General features: G+C 48.0%; 6 non-coding genes across 6 annotated transcripts; 5 read left to right on the forward strand and 1 right to left on the reverse strand.

The window, feature by feature from the left end:
- The first annotated feature begins 4,978 nt into the window (after window positions 1–4,978).
- On the forward strand, window positions 4,979–5,052 carry TRNAI-AAU (transfer RNA isoleucine (anticodon AAU)). Its single transcript has one exon. It is a non-coding gene; the product is annotated as a tRNA-Ile (tRNA).
- A 1,957-nt stretch (window positions 5,053–7,009) lies between these two features.
- On the forward strand, window positions 7,010–7,083 carry TRNAT-AGU (transfer RNA threonine (anticodon AGU)). Its single transcript has one exon. It is a non-coding gene; the product is annotated as a tRNA-Thr (tRNA).
- A 4,525-nt stretch (window positions 7,084–11,608) lies between these two features.
- TRNAV-UAC (transfer RNA valine (anticodon UAC)) lies at window positions 11,609–11,681 on the forward strand. Its single transcript has one exon. It is a non-coding gene; the product is annotated as a tRNA-Val (tRNA).
- A 3,609-nt stretch (window positions 11,682–15,290) lies between these two features.
- Window positions 15,291–15,363, forward strand: TRNAR-ACG (transfer RNA arginine (anticodon ACG)). Its single transcript has one exon. It is a non-coding gene; the product is annotated as a tRNA-Arg (tRNA).
- Window positions 15,364–16,040: 677 nt separating this feature from the next.
- TRNAI-AAU (transfer RNA isoleucine (anticodon AAU)) lies at window positions 16,041–16,114 on the reverse strand. Its single transcript has one exon. It is a non-coding gene; the product is annotated as a tRNA-Ile (tRNA).
- Window positions 16,115–17,259: 1,145 nt separating this feature from the next.
- On the forward strand, window positions 17,260–17,332 carry TRNAV-CAC (transfer RNA valine (anticodon CAC)). The gene has a single exon. It is a non-coding gene; the product is annotated as a tRNA-Val (tRNA).
- The last annotated feature ends 2,885 nt before the right edge of the window (window positions 17,333–20,217 follow it).

Below are 20,217 nucleotides of genomic sequence, written 5' to 3' on the forward strand. Positions count from 1 at the left end.
ACCTTTTTTGGGGATCCCTACATGTAGATTGTCAAACCTTTTCTCCTTAATTAGAGGAGATTCTAAGTTAAAGAGTCCCCCACTCTCTAACTGCAGAAGCAAACCAAAAAAGATTGAAAATAAAATACAGAACTCCCAACTGAGTCGGGTCAGCTCATTGAGTTAGTTATTATACCTTCCCCTCATCCTCCCAGGGGAATCTCAAGTGGCTTTTTCTTTCCAATAATGTCACAAAATCTTTGTCTTTGTACCTGGACCTGATGGCACAGCTTATTCTAAAAGGTCGTACTCGCGATACAAATGTCCAGGAAAGATTTGAGTCAGGTAATTGCTAGTTTAACTGTTAAGAAAATCCAAAATTGTTTTCAAAACTATGTAAGATCATTAGATAATCATTATCCAAGAAACCCTATTCTACAATTTGTAAAGCGACCTCAATGGGTTCTTCCAAAAAAGTTGAAGTATTCACCCATCATAGGGGCCCCTGTGATCTTTACTGATGGGACTAGTAAAGGGAAGGCCGGATATGTGGCTAATAAATCTAAAATTATAGAGACTCCTGGCCTTTCCACCCGACAGGCCAAACTAACTGCTGTAATCCATGCCTTGAGGGACTATCCTGAACCAATCAATACACTTTCCAATTCGGCATATGTGGTTCATACTGCCAAAATGATTGAGACCGCTATCATTAAACAAAATTTACCTGTCTTGTTATTTGACTTGTTTACAGAATTGCAAACTGTTACAAGGGAAAGAAGATAGCCATTTTATATTACCTGTATCAGAGCACACACTAACTTACCTGGGTCTCTAATTGCAGGAAATAAAGAAATTGACCACTTGGTGGCACCCGTGTTACAAGAAGCTCCACATTTTCACGATTTGACACACTTGAATGCTCAAGGCCTTAAAAAGAGATTTGGAATAACCGGGACTAAAGCCAAAAAAAATTGTCCGTCAATGCCCTGCATGTCAGATTTTTAACAATCCTTCTCAATCTGAGCCTGGAGTTACTGCTAGGGGACTCATCCCAAATGCTCTCTGGCAAATGGATGTTACTCATTATTGTCTTTTGGAAAATGGTCCTTCATTCAGGTGTGTATTGACACTTGCTGTAAATGTATTTGGGCTACTGCTCAATCTGGTGAATCTGCTAAACACATTAGTCATGATTTACATGCCTGTTTTGCAGTTATGGGCCTGCCGTAGGCAATTTAAAGTGATAATGGTCCAGCTTATATCAGTTCTCAATTTAAAATGTTTCTGGACACATGGCATGTTGCTCACTCCACCGATCTCCCTTACAACCCCCAAGGACAGGCAATTGGAGAACGAGCCAATTTATCTGTGAAGCAGGCTCTTCAAAAACAAAAAGGGGGAGACACAGGAATACTTACGTCACAACACACACTTTCACTTAAAACTTTATTCACTCTAAATTTTTTATATTTGGCCTCAGAAGGAAATAAGATTAACCTACCCTAGGCTGAACAGCCCCTGATTGGGTGGCAGGATCCATTAACAAACATCTGGTCCCCGGGAAAGCTTATTACATGGGGTAGGGGATAAGCTTGTATCTCACCAGGTCACTGACTACAACATGTTTGGATTCCATCAAGAAGAATCAAACCATATCTATCATGAGTGAGCCCAGGAAGCATCCCTTGACTCTGGACCCCAGGAGAAGGATGATGGCTAAATTAATCATAAACTTACTGATTTAGAAAATGCTATTTTGGTTCTGGGAGATGAAGTCCAAAATTTGAGATTACAAAGTCAGCTAAAGTGTGATTGGAATGTTACTTCTTACTGTGTTACTCTGTATGAACACAACTCTAGTGAAACATCATGAGAACAAATTAAGAGGCATCTGCAAGGTCACTTGGATGAGTTGACACTGGATATAAAGAAACTGCAGACTAGAGTCCTGAGTATTCAAAAGTCCTCTCTACAAAATATACTTCATAAAGAGGTACTGGATAATATTCTGGAAGATTTAAAAATAATTATTTTAAATGGTTTAAAGGTTTTGGTGGAGGAATGATCAGATCATTAATTGCTTTTCTAGGATTCTTAATGATTGTCTATTTAGTCTATAGATGCATGAAGCTGGCAATCCAAGAAGTAATGACAAAAGAAGTTGCAAGATCTATTTTCATCCTCCTACAAAAGCAAAAAGGGGAACATGTTGGGAGACATGTTTCTATAACTTTCTTAGCCTCTCTGCTTCCATTTTCTATGCTGAAAAGTCCATCTTGTCTTGCTTTACCTCTACCCTATATTCCTGCTTGAAAAACAGTCGCAGTGCTGGTAAATAATTTAAGCTTAAGAACAAAGACCAAAAGGCATAAGTCATTTACGTGGTCAGCTGAAGGAGGACAAAATGTGTCAGTCTAGGCATGCTGGACCTGTGCAGATAGGCATGCTGTTTGCACAGCATGATACGTCCTGTTAAGATAAGAGGAAGAGGAGCCTCATGGTTCCAAGGGGTCTATGAGGAGTTGTTAGCAGGATAGGCATCAGCAAGGAGAACGGGGTGCAAACCTAGGCACACCTGGTTGCCACAGATAGGCACGCTGTCTGTGCAAGCACAAAGGTGGTTCTCTAGATGCTATGCATAAACAGCCGATGCCAGCCTTCCTCAATGCTAATGATTGTTAAATGCCTAAAGGTCAGAGTAAGAGTTAACCAGCTATGTGACTTTAAAACAACAACAACAACTATTCTGCACTTGCAGCCTCTTCCTCACTTGAAGTAATCCTAAAGAACATAATAAAAACAGTGTGGTTTCTTGAGGCAGCGCTCTTGGTCCATGAGATCTTGAGTCCCTCGGTTCCCACCTTTGATTAAATTAAATGTCTCTGTGTCTTATTTTATGTTAATCTTTTCTTCAGTGTCACAGTGCCCATTCTTCAGCCCTCACCTGCTGAGCTGGTCTCAGCAAGATGGGTTCTAAATGGTTTTTAATATAAATAGCACAGATATAACACAATCCGAGTCTTCTGGACCTTAGGTATTTTAAAATTCATTTTAAAAATTATTTGGCTGGAAATTTCATCAGTATATTCAGGTTTCAACATGCTTGTTTAATTTGTCATCAGTACTTGTTTGGATTCTTGCTTTGTTTTTGTCTTGAATCAGTCGTTACTCCATCAAACTTTCATTCCATGCCTCCATTATGTAAAACCTTCCATGATATCCTAAAGTCCAATGTCATATATAAATTTTCACATGAACATGTCCTTTTCTGTCTCAATTCTTACCATCCCCAACAAATCCCTTGCCCACTCATATAACCTAAGGTGGGCAGGGCGGAAATCAGAATGCATAGTCTTTATAACCAGAAAGCAGTTTTCTGAGCAAAGAGGATTTACTCCCTTTAAAGGCACCCCATTGTAGTTAATGCTGACATCTTCCTTTGGGTGGCTACATGAGCTTTGAGTAAATAAACCACGACCTGGTTCCAATATCTCAGAACTTGACTCCTAACTTGCCTTAGCTCATTTCAGGTAGAAACATTTTGTGCCATTGTCTGACTCAATATATATTTACAGAATCAGGGTTTAAGTGTTTTAAGGGGTAGGGAGCAAGCACAATTGAATCAGCAAATTCCCTAGTTCTCAGCACTCTTCTGCATTTCAGGCTTCATTTTGATCTGTAACATTCCTCATCTTTTACTATGTTGTGTGATTTGCCTAATATTTCATTTTACTTGTAATTATATGCTTCCTAAAGACTTTCTCTACTTATTTAATTCTATATCTTCATTACTTAGAGAAGTATCTGGCATATAATAGGCATTCAAAATACTTATTTAATCCGTGCATCAGCTAGATTTTTATACTCAATTTTGGAGATGAGAACAATGAGATCCCTAAAAGTTACTGAGCATCTCACAGCAACAAAGGCAGTAAAACTATTTAAACCCAGTCATCTCAGTTTTATGCCCAGAGCTTTTATTTCCCTACCAAGCTTATAACGGAAAGGGTATGTGTGTGGTGGCAGAAATGGTGGGGGAAATTCTCTATACCAAATCAAGCACCCTCAAAAATTTAAATTGCTTAACTAATCCTGTAGTTAAGGGTCTTTTGACAACCAGTTTCAAAAATATCAAACTATTTTCCTTTTTCCTATGAAAAAGGTGCCTGGTGTTACATCAAAATCCCTTACACACGCCCCTCCTGAATGAAACATTTCCCCTTACTGCAGTGAATCAGAGCCAACTCTAACCATCACGGGAGAAGTTTTGAGGGTTTTCAGAGGAGGTCCTTCACGGCTGAGAACAAAGTCAGGCTGCTCTGCTCCTGGGAGGTGCCGATGTTTCTGCCTGTTCTTCCAAAGTTGCTCAATTTGAGCCTCGACGCTGCCACCTTCTCAGATCTAGACGTTTCTCTCCAGGTCCAGATAAAGGCCCCTAATTCTGGGAACTTCGTTCTGCTCCAGTACCGCGCCCACCCCATGGCGCAATGGGTGGGAGGTATTTCAGGTCTTGGTGACCGCGGGATCAGTCCGAGGCCCGGCGGCCAGAGAGTGCAAGTTCCCAGGTCTTGCGACATCGGATCTGTTCCAAAGGTCTCCAGGAGCGGAGAATCCGCAGGCAGCTCTCACAGGCGCCCTGCTTTGTGATGCTCCGCGGTCAGTTCCAAATCTGGCTGGGAGCAGCTTGGTGTTTGCCTCCCGCCTTTCTTGCGTAGGAAGGACGCCTCACTCCCGGACTTCGATCTGTCCTTCCTTCAACCGTCAGTCTGAGAGCGCATCCCCCAGACACACATACCCCCCGCAACCCCCAAGCAAAAGAGAGAAATAGGAAGAATGTGGAGTTTGGTGGGGTTTTTTTTAATGTTAGTTTGTGGTGGTTTGGGTTCTTTGTGTTGCCACTCCTCCCTCTCCCGCCCCCCTCCCGGGAGGAATTTGAGGAAATCATTTTGTTTCGTTTTTATTTAGTTTCTGAAGAGGGAGTCCATTGTTAACCGGTGGCCGGTTAGCTCAGTTGGTTAGAGCGTGGTGCTAATAACGCCAAGGTCGCGGGTTCGATCCCCGTACGGGCCACATCGAGTTGTTTTTTTTCTGATGTTTATTAATACATAGATGCAGGCTCTTCCAGTCTCAGGCCCACTGAGAGACTAACCTCTTGCTGGGAACTTAAAAAAAAAAAAAAAAAAAACTTTGATTTTCTTCAAGGTTTAAGTACTGTTTTGACAACCATCTACAGGGCAAAGGGATAACAGATGAGTGGTCCACCTGGGGAAATATAGAGGCTTTGGGCATATTCTCCCCGCACACACTGGGTAACTGGTACTTTCAAAGAAACTGACCTCATTGGATTATTTTGGTCCAAAAACAGATTGTGGAGCCACCCACCCTTTCTACACTTCCACACTTGGGAAGAACAACACAGCAGGGGTTGTACTGATCGTTGCACAACTATAAATGTAACCAAATTCGTTGAGTAAAAAAAAAAAAATTTTTTTTCAACACAGCAGGAAAGAAACAACTTTATCAACTGTTTTTTGTTTTTTGTTTTGTTTTGTTTTGTTTTTTGTTGTGCCGGCTGCATGCATCTGTCTATAAGAGGGAAAGAGCTCCCAATGGCCAAAGCTGGAACATTTTGAACAACACATAGTATGATTTGGGATTATAATCCAAAGTATACAATATATATTCATGAGTCTGTACTGATTGAATAAATAACTGAATAGAAGAGAAGGGATAAATTTTCCTTACTGAAGCATTCCAACTGAGTAAACATTCCCCCCATCACCACCAGGAGATGGAGCTCAATCCCCTCCCTTCTTAAATATGGGCCATACATAGTGAGGGGCTTCTAAATAGTAGAGTAGGTAGTAGGTAAAAATAAGAACTTCACAAGGGAGAAAAAAATGCCAAACACTACCTTAAAAAATGATCAAGATTAGCATCACTAATGATAAGCTATACTCATATCATGTAACATTTGATCTGATGTGATGAGACAAGTACTTCACCTCTGTGGTCTTTCCCTCCAAAATCTATGACACCAAACCAATCATGTAAAAAATGTCAGACAAACCCATAATGGAAGATAGCCAAATACTCTACAAAAATATTTCATCAACACTGAAAAATTGGTGGGTTTCTCTCACAAAGTTTTAAGGGATATCCAAAATGTTTTCTTTCCTCTCTTGGCCCTAAAACATTTTCATTTGGGTCAATAAACATCTTAACCACATTTCTTTGTTACATCCTGCTCAGCAAACCTCAGTTTACCTATCATATGTGGTTCTATTCTAGAGTTTAAGGTTAGTAGATGTAAACTATTAAATTTAGAATGGATAAACAATAAGGTCCTACGGTATAGCACAGGAAATAATATCCAATCTCCTGGGATAGACCGTTATTAAAAATAATATTTTGAGATTGTATATATAGATATGATTGAGTCTGCTGTTCAGAAGAAATTGGCACAACATTGTAAATCAACTATACTTTAATTTGTAAAAAGGAAAAAGATAAAATCCAAGTTTTTCAGAAAGAAGGGTAGCCAGTTCAATGTTCTTTGATGAGCTGTTCACAAAGATCAGACATCTTCCAAACAATATTAATCACTCCTTCCTTTTTGTTCTTGAGGAATTCATAGGTTACAAAACGCTGGTTTGTTTGTTTTTTGGTGTGTGGAGGTGTGTCGGGGGGGTGCGCCCGCGGGTGCGCAATGCCCAAAGATTTAGGCATTTCTGATGTGCCTAACTTCAGGTGGTCCCTAATTTACCTTAGTCGTTCCCATTAATACACATAAGAAAGTTTTTGTGGTTTTGTTTGTTTGTTTGTTTGTTTGTTTGTTTGTTTTTGGCCTTAGCACAGCATATAAACTGCCCTGCACCTTTCAGGCGAGAGAAAGTAAAAACTAGATGAAAATCCTGAATAGTCTCAAGGCTCTTCCCTTGATCAAAAATTCTTGAGAACTGCATTGGTCAAACAGGAAAATGAAATCTCCTCCAAAAAATATGTGCATCACCATCCACTCGGGCTTGGCTCTGTGGCTTAGTTGGTGAAAGCGCCTGTCTAGTAAACAGGAGATCCTGGGTTCGAATCCCAGCAGGGCCTAAAGGGGTGGTGTTTTAAATACAGCTTTCATAAATTGAAATTTACATTTCTTGAAGTCCCACCAGTAAAAGGGGACACCATTCATGAGTAGCTTACTTTAAAAAAAAAAAAAAAAAAAAAAAAAACGATAATAACAACAACTCTCCCAATAGCCGGTAAAAGGAACACCAAAATCATCTGTGCTTAAAACTCAGAACACTTGCCATAACATTATGAAATGAACATTATATGTGCTTAAGACAATTACTTCTTGGTCTTTCCATTGCCTTTTCAGATCAGGTCTCAGACAATTGCCAGGCAGATTTTGTGTGATCTCTTCAATTATTTTGTCACATGGAACTTTTACAAGTAGGATATCTGTTTTTCTTAAATGGCTCATTAAGTAAATCTCTCCCCTCCCGTTGCCCCCAATTTTGAACTACATAGCTTTTGGGCACACTGAGTAGTGCCTTAGGGCCATGCGTCGTAAAAGTTTGTAAGCATATAAATGCCCCGGTGACCCATTACAATGAGGATTTTCTAATTACTACCTAGGCAATGGGGACGAAAGTCAGCATTTTTATAAGCTCCCAGACAACTGACATTTACACAACTGTTACACGAATCATCATTTGTGAGGCACGGCTAGTAACATAGTGATTTAATTCCAATGGGTCTGCTTTTGAGTGCTGTACTTTTGTATATTTACATCTCTTTTCTACATTCATTAATATGCAGTTGTTTTTACTCATTTGCCTTGAGTCAAATCAAATCCAAAAGAAATAGAAGAACAAGAAAAAAATTCTAAAACAAATTAAAGTAGTATAGGAGCTCCCTCTATGGTGCACTGGGTTAAGAATCCTACTGCAGTGGCTCAGATCACTGCAGAGGTGCCTGATGGATTCCCTGGCCCCAGATGCAGTGGGGTAAGTGATCCAGTGCTGCCACAGCTATGCTGTGGGACACAGCTATGGTTCAGATTCAATCTATGGCCCAGGAAGTTCCATGTGCCACGGCGGCTACCGAAAAACAAAAAAAAAAAAATGGAGTAGTGTAAATCTAGTTTTGCTATGAGACTTTCCTCCTTTTTATGTCATCAATGGAACTCCAAACTATACCAGAAATTTTGGAAGGGGGAGAAAAATGATTACGTCTAAAAGGAATAAGAGAAAATTAATGACAAGCACACCAAGTCCTATTTTTAAAAAACTGCAGACAAAATAAATTTTCATAGTATTACTTGTATATGAACTATACTTCATTTTTTTAAAAAAACAGTACTTTTTGATCAGAAACATCCTCATGCATTTACTAGTCACGTGCTCTAAAAAAAAACCCCAATCAACCTGGAAAAATACATTAAATCCTGAGACTTGAAATTTAGTAGTTTATCTGCTGCTTGTCTTTTCACACGCTAGGAAATATTTTTAAAGTATTTGCCATTCTCCTCACATGCCCTCCTCCCCTACCTTCGGTAATGAGCCCAGCATTTCTCATGAGGGCTTCCTTCCAAACAGTTGCTTGTGTCTCCCCACAACAGTCTAACAGGCTAGTGGCCCCTGTCGTGAGCATTTGGGATGGCTGCAGTGTGTCAGAAGAACTATGTTGTGGATCAATGGGGGTGGAACGCTGACTGCCATTGGCAGCCAAAGGGATCGACAGGGATATGAACCACTGCCAGGAGGGGTGGGTATTTCATGACAACGTTGGTCTCTACAAACTGATTCCCAAATGAAACCTGTAAACTCAGAGATAGGTCTTCCCGAAAGGGTCTCCGCTCTAATGGAAATCCCATTTCTCTACCCACTGAAGTGAGTGGATGCTCACTGCTCCTGATTTCCATGACATTTCACATGGCCCATAACCTACCACCACCAAGAAAGAAACTGCCTCTCCTGTGAACTCTCCCCGCCTTGACTTTTGGTTTTTTGACCAGCTCATAGACCTGACTAGTGCCTTCCTGGGGGCTCGAGCCTAATGAATCACCTTGTCTATGCAGACTGACTTCTGTTCACTTTAATCCTCCTCCCACTGCACATTTCACAGGCATCGGGGTACCAGTCAGCGGGATCAAGGATGGGAAAGATTGAAACCCAGAGCGGCAATGCTGGAATGTCGAGGGGGAAAAAGTTGGGCGGGTTCCCATCAAGTTTTAAACTGGAGATCTTTCCTATGGGAGGCAGAGGTGGAAACCTCCACATTACATGGGACAGACTTCTGCTGCAGACCCTGGGCAGCCTTAAGAGCTTATTCCCTGTCATCATACCCTCTTCTCCCTGCTCACGGTGCGGGGTGGTGCCGAGTCTGCTGCTACAATTCCACACTGAAATTGGTTCCAGGCAAAGTACCATACCACGGGAGCCATGCCCAAGCCACAACGATGACAGCATTTGGCTGCCGAAGCCCAATCTTGAATGCATGAAGAAGAGCTTCACATATCTGGGCACTTATTAGAACTGGCAGTACGGTTATGATTCCACCACCAAAACACTACCCTCTCAAAGAGATGCTGGGTTGTTCTTTCTTCTTTCATCTCTGCATCTCCCGTAATTGTCTCTGTAGCATCATGTTGGGACTAACTCGTCACCTCCAAGTCTACCAGTCTTGCCCAGGCCCCTCCCCCCTTTAATCTCCTGTTTCCATCTCCAGTTGTAGGGCACATGGGCACTTAGCACTCAGCACAGCCCAAAATGGATTCCTTCTCTCGCCTGTTAAGTGGACACTCTTTTCCAAGGTTCTGTCTCAGCGAGGAAACAGGGCTTAAACTTGACTCCAGCCACCGCCTCCACTAGCCGATCAAAGTCAATTGCTGATTCTTTTCCCTCTCCTCCCTGTGGGATTTCCCTCTCCCATCTCCCTGATGTGAGAGCTCCGCCTTCGCCTTGAGCCACCACACTCTTTCCTTCATCAAAGCCCCTTCCTCATTCCTGTGTCTCCATTCTTGGCCCCTTGAATTCCTTACCTGCCTAGCAAGCACACAGAGGGGTCTTCAGCTTGAAAAGGAAAGGGTCATTTCTCTTCTTCACACTTTCCCCACTCTCCACATCCCACCCCATCAAAGCGTTAAGTGGACGCCCCAACCCCACCAGAGCCCATTCTTCCTGCTCTGACTCATATTTTGCCACTTTGTCTTACTTCTCCCTGGGCCATGCCTCGTTAGCTGAGCTCCTTTGGAATCTCCCCCCAAAAAACCTTGCTTTCTCTTGCTGTGCTCCTCTCCCGAATGCCAGATTCCCCTCTGCCTCAACCAATTCACTTCTTTCCAACTAGTAAGACTCAGATCAGCGGTCACTTCTTCAGGAAGAGTCTCCTTGACACTAAGAGTTGGGAAAGTACCCCTTTTCTATGCTTCTGGGAAGAGGCATAAGCGCTTATCTCTGTGGTTTCCATGTGGCAAGTTCACCAGTTACTCACTGATTTCCTGCCATCCTCTTATAATCATCAGTGCATGTGCCCTTTGCTATCCCAGGCCTGTACACTTTTTCAGGACACCTGGTAGCTCCAGGGTCTAGGTCAGGATTGGAGGATTGGGTACATTGTGGGCTGTTCATTACTTTCTTTTAAGGACATTCTAATCAAGTATTAAAAAACAAGAAGCCATCGTTTATGCTGCCAACTGGAGGTCAGGGGAAAGGCGGGGGGGAGACTCCAATGTTGCTGCTTGGGAAAGTGTCATCACTCTTTTGTCCCCTGGAACACTATGACTGACCCAAGTTTTAGTGGCTGAGCGCAAGAGTTTTCAAATTTGCTTTTGTCAAAAAGATGCTGATGCAGAGCTGTCCTGTGCTGAATTCCTCGGAGGAGGCGACGCCGGGAAGGGAAGCCTGAAACAATGGAGATCAGATTACAAAGGAATAATAATAATAATAATAATAATAATAATAATAATAATAATAATAATAAGGCCTAGGCAAGTAGGTGGTCTGTGGAACAGATTGAGCTCATTCAAAGCACAGGCACTGCAAGACAGGACGAATGACACTGGATAAAAGATTGGCTGGTGACTCCTAGATTCTCTCAGTCAGCATAAAGTCCAGGCACGTGAATTCCCAAACACTACTCCTCCGCTTGTCACCCCCGTCCTTAGAGTCGACTGGGCAGAGCCCATGCCCACCCCTGCTCAGTTGTCACCTCCAGACAAGCATTGCCACAAGTCTGGTGGTCCGGAGGGCACCCGTGGGGTGGGTCCTGGCTCCTATCTATGGTGAGGAAGAGACATCGAAATCAAAGTCACAGGATAACCGTACCAGGTAGCTTCTTGTCATCAAACGCCCTAGGAGTGTGCTCTTACCCTGTCTGCTGTTGGGAAGGACTTTGGACACTGCCTTTAAGTCATGCTGCATTATGAATCATAGACTTTCTGTAGTCTTCTTTGAACCAAATTGTGACGGGGGGGGGGGGGGGAGTGAGTGCGGGGAGCGGGGAAAGCAAAGTACCGAGATTGAAAATAGACGAAGGGAGAGATAGTAAATGCTGCACTTGGGGACGCGAAGGAAATGAGCACGCCCTTTCATGGGCGATGTGAAACGGCGGCGACCTCCGGGCCGTTTCCGTGGTGTAGTGGTCAGCACATTCGCCTTACACGCGAAAGGTCCCCGGTTCGAAACCGGGCGGAAACACCGCCCCCTGCAGGCTTTTGCCACCCTGTCCGCTGTACCAGGTGCTTGCTCCCGGGGATCCCCAGCCTTCCACGTCCGCACACCAGCCGTGCTCAGACCTCCTTCTTACTCAAGTCCCTAATGAATTTGAAGACTCCTCGATTCCTCTGCATCCAGCACCTTTGACCAAGTTTGTATCATGCGTATGTCCTTCCAGTCTGGCTAGGGCTTCTCTTCCCGGGCCTTCGAGGTGTTCGGTTTGGCTCTATCAACCTTTCTTCTCTGCCGGGCCCTTGCTACGTGATGCCTAACATGCAGCTGCTCATCTCAAAGGCATGGAGTATTTTCCAAAATTTCCTTCAACAGGCTTGATTGTTGTCACGTCCACGGGTCGTCTATAGGCAAAAGATTTGAACAGGCACTTCATGAAAAGTAACCAAAGAAGCGGTACGCAGCTGAGGAATGCCCACTGCAGTGTCAAGGAAGAAATGAGGGAAGGGAGGGAGGCATTCAGTCGAACAAGTAGACTAAAGTCAAACAAATCCAGAAACCAAGGGTGGTGCTAGCACAAGTCTTCCATGTCCGACATTTTTTTCTTGCCAGAAATACTTTCGGAAACCGTCAGTAGGAAATGCGTATGCGGAGAAGGTGGAAAGGAATGGCGCAGAGGATGGAGGAAACGCATTGGAAAAGTATCCCGTCTCCCCGACTGCACGGGATCTTTGCTTAACTTGCCTGTCCTTTCCTTTTTTCTCCTCCTTCCCCGGGGCCCGCCGTCCTCACCCCGCCAGCACCCTCACGGACTAGGCCCGCGGTCCGCGCCGGTCGATGCCTCTCTCTCTGCTCAGGTGTTTCCACGCACGCCGTCGAGGCCACGTCTCCCCTTTTCTGGAAGCGCAGGCGGCGTGCCCGGGTCTGCAGCCCCAGACGCATCACCCCCGGGCCCTGCCGCTTCCACGAGTTGTCCTTTGGGCCCAGAGACCTCCTGCTTCACGGGGCTCAAAAGCCAGTGGCGTTTGGGCCCAGAACGGTCCTGGCCGCATTGGAATGGGGTCGGAGTGGGCTTCCCTGCGTGCGTGTTTAGAGGCAAGTCTGTGGGACACGCATACACGGACTCGGGCGCTGGGGACCTCGCAAGCAGGGTATCTGGTCCCGCAGCGTCTCCCCTGGGGTCTTTCCAGCGTTCGGCTCCGCTCGAGGTGCGCGCCCAGCAGGAGGAGACGGTCCGCGTCGCGACCAAGGAGCCCGACTGTTCGCGGAGTCGGGACCTTGACTGTTCCGAGTCAGGCCCACGCGGCGCGCGCTTTGCATTTGCTGGGCTCTGGGAGGAATGTCTCACCAGGGAGAAAGGAGAGGGGCCCACGTGTTTCAACAGGATACTGAGTTGGTGATGTGTGCGTGTTCGCGGTACAGATTTTTGGTTATTTAAAAAAACACACACACACAAACCCCACGACATTCGGCACATGCTACTTCTCCTTGACTGTTAAGGAAGACGTGTTCACCTAAGAAGATATGGGAAAGTCATTCTGGGTTAACTGTGAATTAACTAAGCCTTTTTGCTAGCTAGGGCTGCCTGCTCTGTGACCTATTAAACTTGTCTTGGACGTCTGCTTTAACCATTAACCTTTAAAGCCGAGGGCGCGTTACCCGAAGAAAGGCGGTTCGTTTTAAAGAAAACGCGTACATGCCTCCCTTCCTGGGACCTGGGGGCTAGTAGTACTTGCCAGGTGCCTGGGCCAGACGGACTCGCCCTGTGCCTGCTGCTCCGTCTTTTGGGGAACCTTAAAGGAAGGTGCCCCGTCGGGTTTGGCGCTCTTTGTTCTGACAAGACACCAGCCTGTGCTGAAATCCACGCTTCTCTGAAGCAGTTGCTCGGGGCTCTCTGAGAGGCTGTGTCCCGGGATATAAAAGGCGTTTCTCTTCCTAGAATACGTAGATCGTTCGTTGATTCTTTCCGTCAACAACCGGGTACAAGGCGGGAACATGGGGGAAAGCACGTCCCGGGCAATTTTACTGCCACATCTGAGCTATCAGTGCATCTGCATTTACAGAGCTCGGTACGGTCGGGCGGCAGCGGCGGCGGTCGCTAGTCGGAATTCCACTCGGGGAAGCCGCATTTGCCGGGCTCTTGGCCCTGGTGGGCTGAGGGGTGTGGTGGGATCCAAACGCCTGAGCGGCTCTTTGTTGGTTTGTTTTCCCCTCAACCTGTTTTGGGGGAACTTCAGCGGTTTCTTGGGTTTGGGTTTGGGGGTTTTTGATGTAGATCGTGTCAGACCCCAGATGTCAAATTCCGTGAACTTTACCGGGACGAAGGGATAAAAAGGCAGAAGACGGTGTTGCTAAAAGAGCCAACCGTCACCTAAAATGTGTTATAGCTGTGTTATCGCGTGACCCTGAAGACTATGGCCTGAAATCCTCTCCAAGGCCACTCCTACGTCTTCAGCCTCATTTCATACCTCACCGCCCCTTTCCCTCCAACCACAGTGCTCTCCCTATTTGTGACCAGTCCCTCTTGTTTACCACGGATGTGTGCCCGTGTTCTATGTTCCACCTCAAAGACTTTTCCGTCCCTGGTTGACATTTCCTCATCCATGAACTTGACCCCCATCCTTACTCCTTCAAGTAAAACTTCCTCAAACTCTCTCAATGAACCTTCCCATTTCTCCTAGCGCTGCTCACCTCTCTTTTATTGCCCAGGCCATTTGGCAAAAGACGGCCGAGCGGGGATGAGGACACCCTGCTCTCTGGATTCCCGGTCCGCTCCATTAGAGAACATCACTACACCGTGTCTCGCTTCTTCCTCTCTTTCAACCCAGAGATCCTCCTCTCAAGGCAGTTTTACATTGTGAGGCGGTGGGGGTGTGGGGGAGTGTGTGTGTGTGTGTGTGGGGGGGTGTCGCCTTTGCCTGATTTGAAAACTGCGATAAACCAATAACCACGTCGTCTAAAGAGAGCATATCTGTCTGTTTGGAGTCTCGGTGGTATTAAATCAGTCCCTCAGTCCCAACAGTCTGTGGGCAGTATGATTTCTGAAGTGGGGGTGCCGCTATGGAACTGTTGCCTCTTTCGGCCTTTACCGTGTACTTTTGCCTGCTTTTATCCGACGCCCGATTCGTCACGGCATTTGGTCAGGATTGTCCCTCTTAGTGAGTAGTGGTCTTTCAACAGGAAGAGAAAAAGGTGTGTGATTCGTACAACCAAATGCATTTCCAAAGACACGAGCTTTCTCTCATGACAGACGCTTCGTTGACAAGAAGACAGGGCCGTCATTAACCGCCCTTGCACACATAATCAGTAGCCATGGGAGTGTGTAAGACTATAGGACGAAGGGGGAAGCACGGCAGGCTAACAGAGGGCAAAACTGTGCCAAGGGCACGCCCAGGTGAAAAATTGCTTTAAAGGAATAGCATTCTTTCTGCCATGTACGGGAAGTTCTAAGAGTCGAGGTCGCTTGTTATCTTCAGTGGGGAGGTGGAACACAGAGTTGTAGTGAGGAACCTTTGCACAAGCGACATGAAATCTGTGGGAGTCCGCAGGTGGGTGGTTCTCGCTCTCCTCGTAGCGCAACGAACGCCGTCTGCAGCCTATCTTTGACAAAGAGGGACCTTGGGGGTGGCCCGAGCAGGCGGGCCAGTGGCGCAATGGATAACGCGTCTGACTACGGATCAGAAGATTCTAGGTTCGACTCCTGGCTGGCTCGTGTCTCTTTTGACACACCCGCCTTCCGGCATCCACCCAAACCAATTCTTCCGATGTCGCTCTCGCTTTGCTGCTTGCCACCCCTCCCTGCCATCCTGCCTCTTGCCGAACACCCAAGGACCCTCCAAAGGCCAGCAAACGGACAGCCGCAAGCTGACAGGAGCTCTCGGTTTCCACCTCGTTCCGCGAATCTGGGGAAAGGATCACACAGAGAGACCTACACACAGTTTCAAATCCAAAAGGCTTTTGAGAGAAGACGCGCAGAGGAGGAGGAGGAAGACGACGACGAAGGAAAAAGAAAAACCACGTGGGTCTCCGAGCGCCTTCGCCAATGTTATTCTCACTGGGTTACCCCACCCACCCATTTCCTGTTCAAAAGAGAGGAGGCTTTGACCGAGGACCTGTTAAATCCAGAAAGGCCGGGGTTACGGGAGCGGCTGTCGGAGCTGGTCCTGACGCCCACTCTCTACATTCAAGCCCGGCGGAGCTCGCCTGCCAGAGCCGCGACCGCCAGGAGAGAGCCGGTTCGACGCTCTCAAAATTTAGGGGAGAACCAACGTGTTGCTCTTCTTCCTTCCTAAGTAAGCCGTCGTGGGCTCCGAGGCTCAATCAACTAACTACACGGGAACACATGCCACCCACCCACCTTGGATGGTGGGTGAGGCGTAAAAGTCAGGCTGGCCCGTACGGGGATCGAACCCGCGACCTTGGCGTTATTAGCACCACGCTCTAACCAACTGAGCTAACCGGCCGCCGCCTGAGGCTGCGCTTTCGCTTAAATCTTTTAAAAATTCCTTCCCAGAATTTAGTCAAGGAACGTTCAACCAAACCAAACCACCTTACCTTTCGGAGACCCCATGAGTACCTGGCTGCTCCATGCGCAACGCAGCAAAGGTCTGGTGGGCCATCGGCACAGAAAACCAGCCAAACTCAGTCCGCAGGTGTTTGAACCAAACGAAGGCTTTTATTGCGGGGCGCCGAGCACGCGAGTGGAAGACAAGCCTCGCGTCCACGCCAACTTGGTCTTTGCGCTCGGGGTGTTCTTCAAGGGGAAGACCAAAGAAGCTGGCATTAACCACCGACGCGTGGCATTTCTCAGTCACCGTTTCGGGAGGCAAGATGTGTCCGGTTTAGGAGCCTCTGGCCGGGTGGCCCGTGGCTCGGGGATCTGTTCCCTCAGCTTGCCCCCCTGCTGACCCAAACCGACGGAGTACCTTAACGAGGCTGTCTGTCACAGCAATTACAGGACATTGACGCTGTTATCAAGAGCAGCAACTGTAGTCGGACTCTGGTCGGTGAGTGTCCCGTTGGCGCAGACTCGAGGTCCGAGAGGAACAAGAGAGGACTGCCTGCCAGACCAGTGGGCGTTCCTCCTCTCCGTCCTTCGGTTTTTCCCGGTCAAGCACCGCCGGACACAGACCGAGCAGCGTCCGGAGGTCAAGTGCCCCGAATCCCGCTTCCTCTCCTGCGATCATTTTCCGACACCAAGAGATGGCGACCACACGCAGAACTTCCCTAAGCTCAGGTAAACCCGAACAGAACAGAAACCGAGCAATGTTCAGAAACCCACCGAAGCCGAAGGCTGCCTAAAATGTCCTGCCTTGGGACAGGAACATCTTGCCTTCGGCATTCGTGCTCGCCTGGTGCGACTCCCTGACGTCGGTATTACTCATTTCAATTAGAAAAGCGCAGTATCATTTCGCGAAAATAAAAAAAAAGGAAAAGGAAAAGAGAAAAGAGGAATTCAGTGTTGCTCGCCCTGGGCTTCCCAGAGAAGTCTCTTCTCGCTTTTGGTCCCCAGTGGAGGCGGTGGGGGTGGGGGTGGGGGGCTGGGGACGGGGACGGGGGTGTTCGGGAAGGGAGGGGGAGGCAAATAACAAGGACGCAGCGGAGCAGGGTTTCCGTAGTGTAGTGGTTATCACGTTCGCCTCACACGCGAAAGGTCCCCGGTTCGAAACCGGGCGGGAACAGCGCCTGTCTTTTGCACTTTTCCCGGAACGCTGGAGGAACCTGCAGAGGACACAGGTACATCGAGGAGAGAGGTGTCCCCGGAGAGCGACCTCGGGGGGACCTCTGCGACGAGGGGGACTATCTCCTTCAGGCGCCCTATTCCGCTCCTCAGGAGGGGACCCCGGGCTCACCCCCAAGGGCCGGGGCCGATTGCCAGCCATTTGCTCTTGCAAATGAGCCCATACCTGCATGGATTCCAGGGCCTTAGCCGCAGCTTCCTCCAAAAGCTTCCGCTTCCTCTGTCAAACCTAGGAGGACGACTTTCAAACCAGTGCTCTTTCTTTCCTCCGTTCCTTTTGGTTTTCCCTTCAGAGAAAGCGTCTCATTCTTTTGATTGAGGATGCAAGGCGACAGCAACAAAGTCTCCCTAGAGAAACAACAGTACCAAGATGCAAGGCAACAGCAACAAAGCCTCCCTAGAGGAACAACAGTACCAAGTCCCTCCAACCAACGCAGCGAACGCGCGCGTAGCAGTAACGATCACTTGCAAGTTGACACTTCAGAAAAGGTTGGGGGGGGCGGAGGGAGGGCGGAGGAGGGCAACAAAGAAACAAGGAAACAAGCCCAACCCCCCCCCCCCCGAAACAGAAAACCCAGGAAGTCCGCAGCTGTCGAGGGCCGGTTAGCTCAGTTGGTAGAGCGTGGTGGCTATAACGCCAAGGTCGCGGTTCGATCCCCGTACGGGCCACTCTCTTTAGCCGCCTCCCGGAGGAGGGCGCCCGGCGCCCTGGTCCTCCAGGAAACTCGCTCCTGGACCTACGGAGACCAGGGAATTAGCTAGCGGACAGGGCGCCCAGTCGTCCCGAATCCGGTACCCTCGTATTCCTCGCCGGCCCTCAGATCCCAACTCCGTCCTCGGCTGCCAGTTAAGTTCATGCGTTTGGTCCGGGCCCGTGGTCCGTGTCCATCCATCTCCCGCCCCCGAATGGGCGGAGGACAGAGTCATGCCAGGGAACCGAGGGCGACGAGAGTGGGCGCCGGTGCCGAACAGAGAAAAAGAAAGAAAGAAAAGAAAGAAAGAAAGAAAGAAAGAAAGAAAGAAAGAAAGAAAGAAAGAAAGAAAGAAAGAAAGAAAGAAAGAAAGGCGGGGGTGGAGGGAGATGTGGGGAAGGTTATTTGGCACCACTGGTTTAAAGCTTATTGGATTTTCAACGGTCTTCCCAAAGCAGTCGCGCGATCAACGTCCTTTCTCAAAGCCTCAACAGATACTAAGAGGAGCTCTTAAGCGGTTGTCCTTTTCCCACGTTTCTGAAGACTCTTAACCCGCAGCCGAGGTTGCCCTGCGAGGAAACACCACGGTAGCTCGATTGGTTCGGGATACCTTTCTGGCCCTCCGCAGGCGCAGCGCGTTTGGTCACTTTGAACAAGAACCACAAAACGCAAGCTTTTGTTTTCTTTTTCTTTTCCTTTTTTAAGGACGGGAGTCAGACCTGGATCTTGCGATCAGGAGATAGCACCGTGGCTTCTGCCTTGCAAGGACAATTCAGGATCGTTGTCACTCACTGCTCTGATCCCTGCGGGGCGTCTTTCTTTCCCCAGGCTTGGCAGCTTCCCTACCTGCACGCGCTGAGCAGTATTAAGCTCAACGCAGCCTTCTTTCTGGCGTGGTCTCTTATCACGGCCCCGTCCCTTCTGATACTCTGCCCTGCCAGCTCCAGCAGTTTTGGTCTCCTGGACGCTCCTCCACCCAGGGAGTTCACCAGCCTCCGGCCTGGGTTCCTGTTCTCCTTGCACCAGGGCCTGGAAACTCGCTCCAGGAGGTGAGAACGACGGTACCACCCTCGTGCTTCTCACCTCAAGTCCCAGCAGGGTGGCTTCATTCATTTTTTTTTTTTTTTTTTCCTGTCAGGGACTCCACCATCCTTCTTTGTCTGATGTTTGGTGTCTTGAAAAGTGTCCTTTCCTCTGTTCTGTCAGCTTTTGGCTCTGTCAGGCGGGAGGGCGTATCAGATCCTTGGGATGTCCTCTTGGTTGGAAACAGGCCTTTTCCCCTCTTCGGAGGATGACGAGGGGGAAGCTGAGGCCTCTTGGGTTTGTGCTGTGAGTTGCAAGCTCCGGGTGCGGTTGGTTAGCACAGTGGCCTGTCCTAGGGCAGTTGGCACTGCCTTTCTGGGAAACTCGGGGGCCTCGTGTTGCTTGTGGCGAGCAGTGTGAGCGCATAGTGGACTGGGGCTCCAGGCTCCACCCGGGTCCGTCTGTCTGGAGGGTTCTGGCTGCAAGCCTCAGTGCTGGTCAGATGGTCTTTTCTGGGGTGTGTGTGTGTGTGTGTGTGTGGTTGTGTGCGCGCGCGCGTGTGCGTGTGTGTACGTGTGCGTGCGCTGGTTGGGGGAGAGGAGGGCACTTGTGGGAGAGAGGGGCCTGAGTCCAGGAGCCTGAGGGGCCAAATGCAACCAAAATGGGCATTTAGATGTGTCCCGCCGGCAGGCTGAAGGTGGGAATTTTCTGATGAGGGGGTGGGAGCCTCGGATCCAGGTGGGATCCTAGCCCTTCTCTACCGCCCCCCTGCCGTCGCCTGTGGGGCCTCGGAACACCTACCTGCTCTCGCCATCCGTGTCTCCGTCGGGGGAATTCCGGTCGTCCTCCTTGGTGGCCTGGTGATCACCGCCGCTTGGCGCAACCTCAGAGGCTGAGACCGGAGGAGTCAATGGGACCTGCCCAGCTCCCAGGTCCCCCGAAGCAACCCGGCTCGGTGCTTCCCTCCCTTGCTGCCTCTAGTCCTTCCCCGTTCTCTCTCTCCTCTCCCCACCCGGCCCCGCCTCTCCTTTCCTTTGGCTTGTCAGGCCTCTGTGGTGCCCTTTCTCCAACCCTTTCTTCAAGGACACTTTAAGGCACCTTAAAATACAAA

This window comes from Phacochoerus africanus, chromosome 9, assembly GCF_016906955.1.
Source record: "Phacochoerus africanus isolate WHEZ1 chromosome 9, ROS_Pafr_v1, whole genome shotgun sequence".
NCBI classification, from domain to species: Eukaryota; Metazoa; Chordata; class Mammalia; order Artiodactyla; family Suidae; genus Phacochoerus; species Phacochoerus africanus.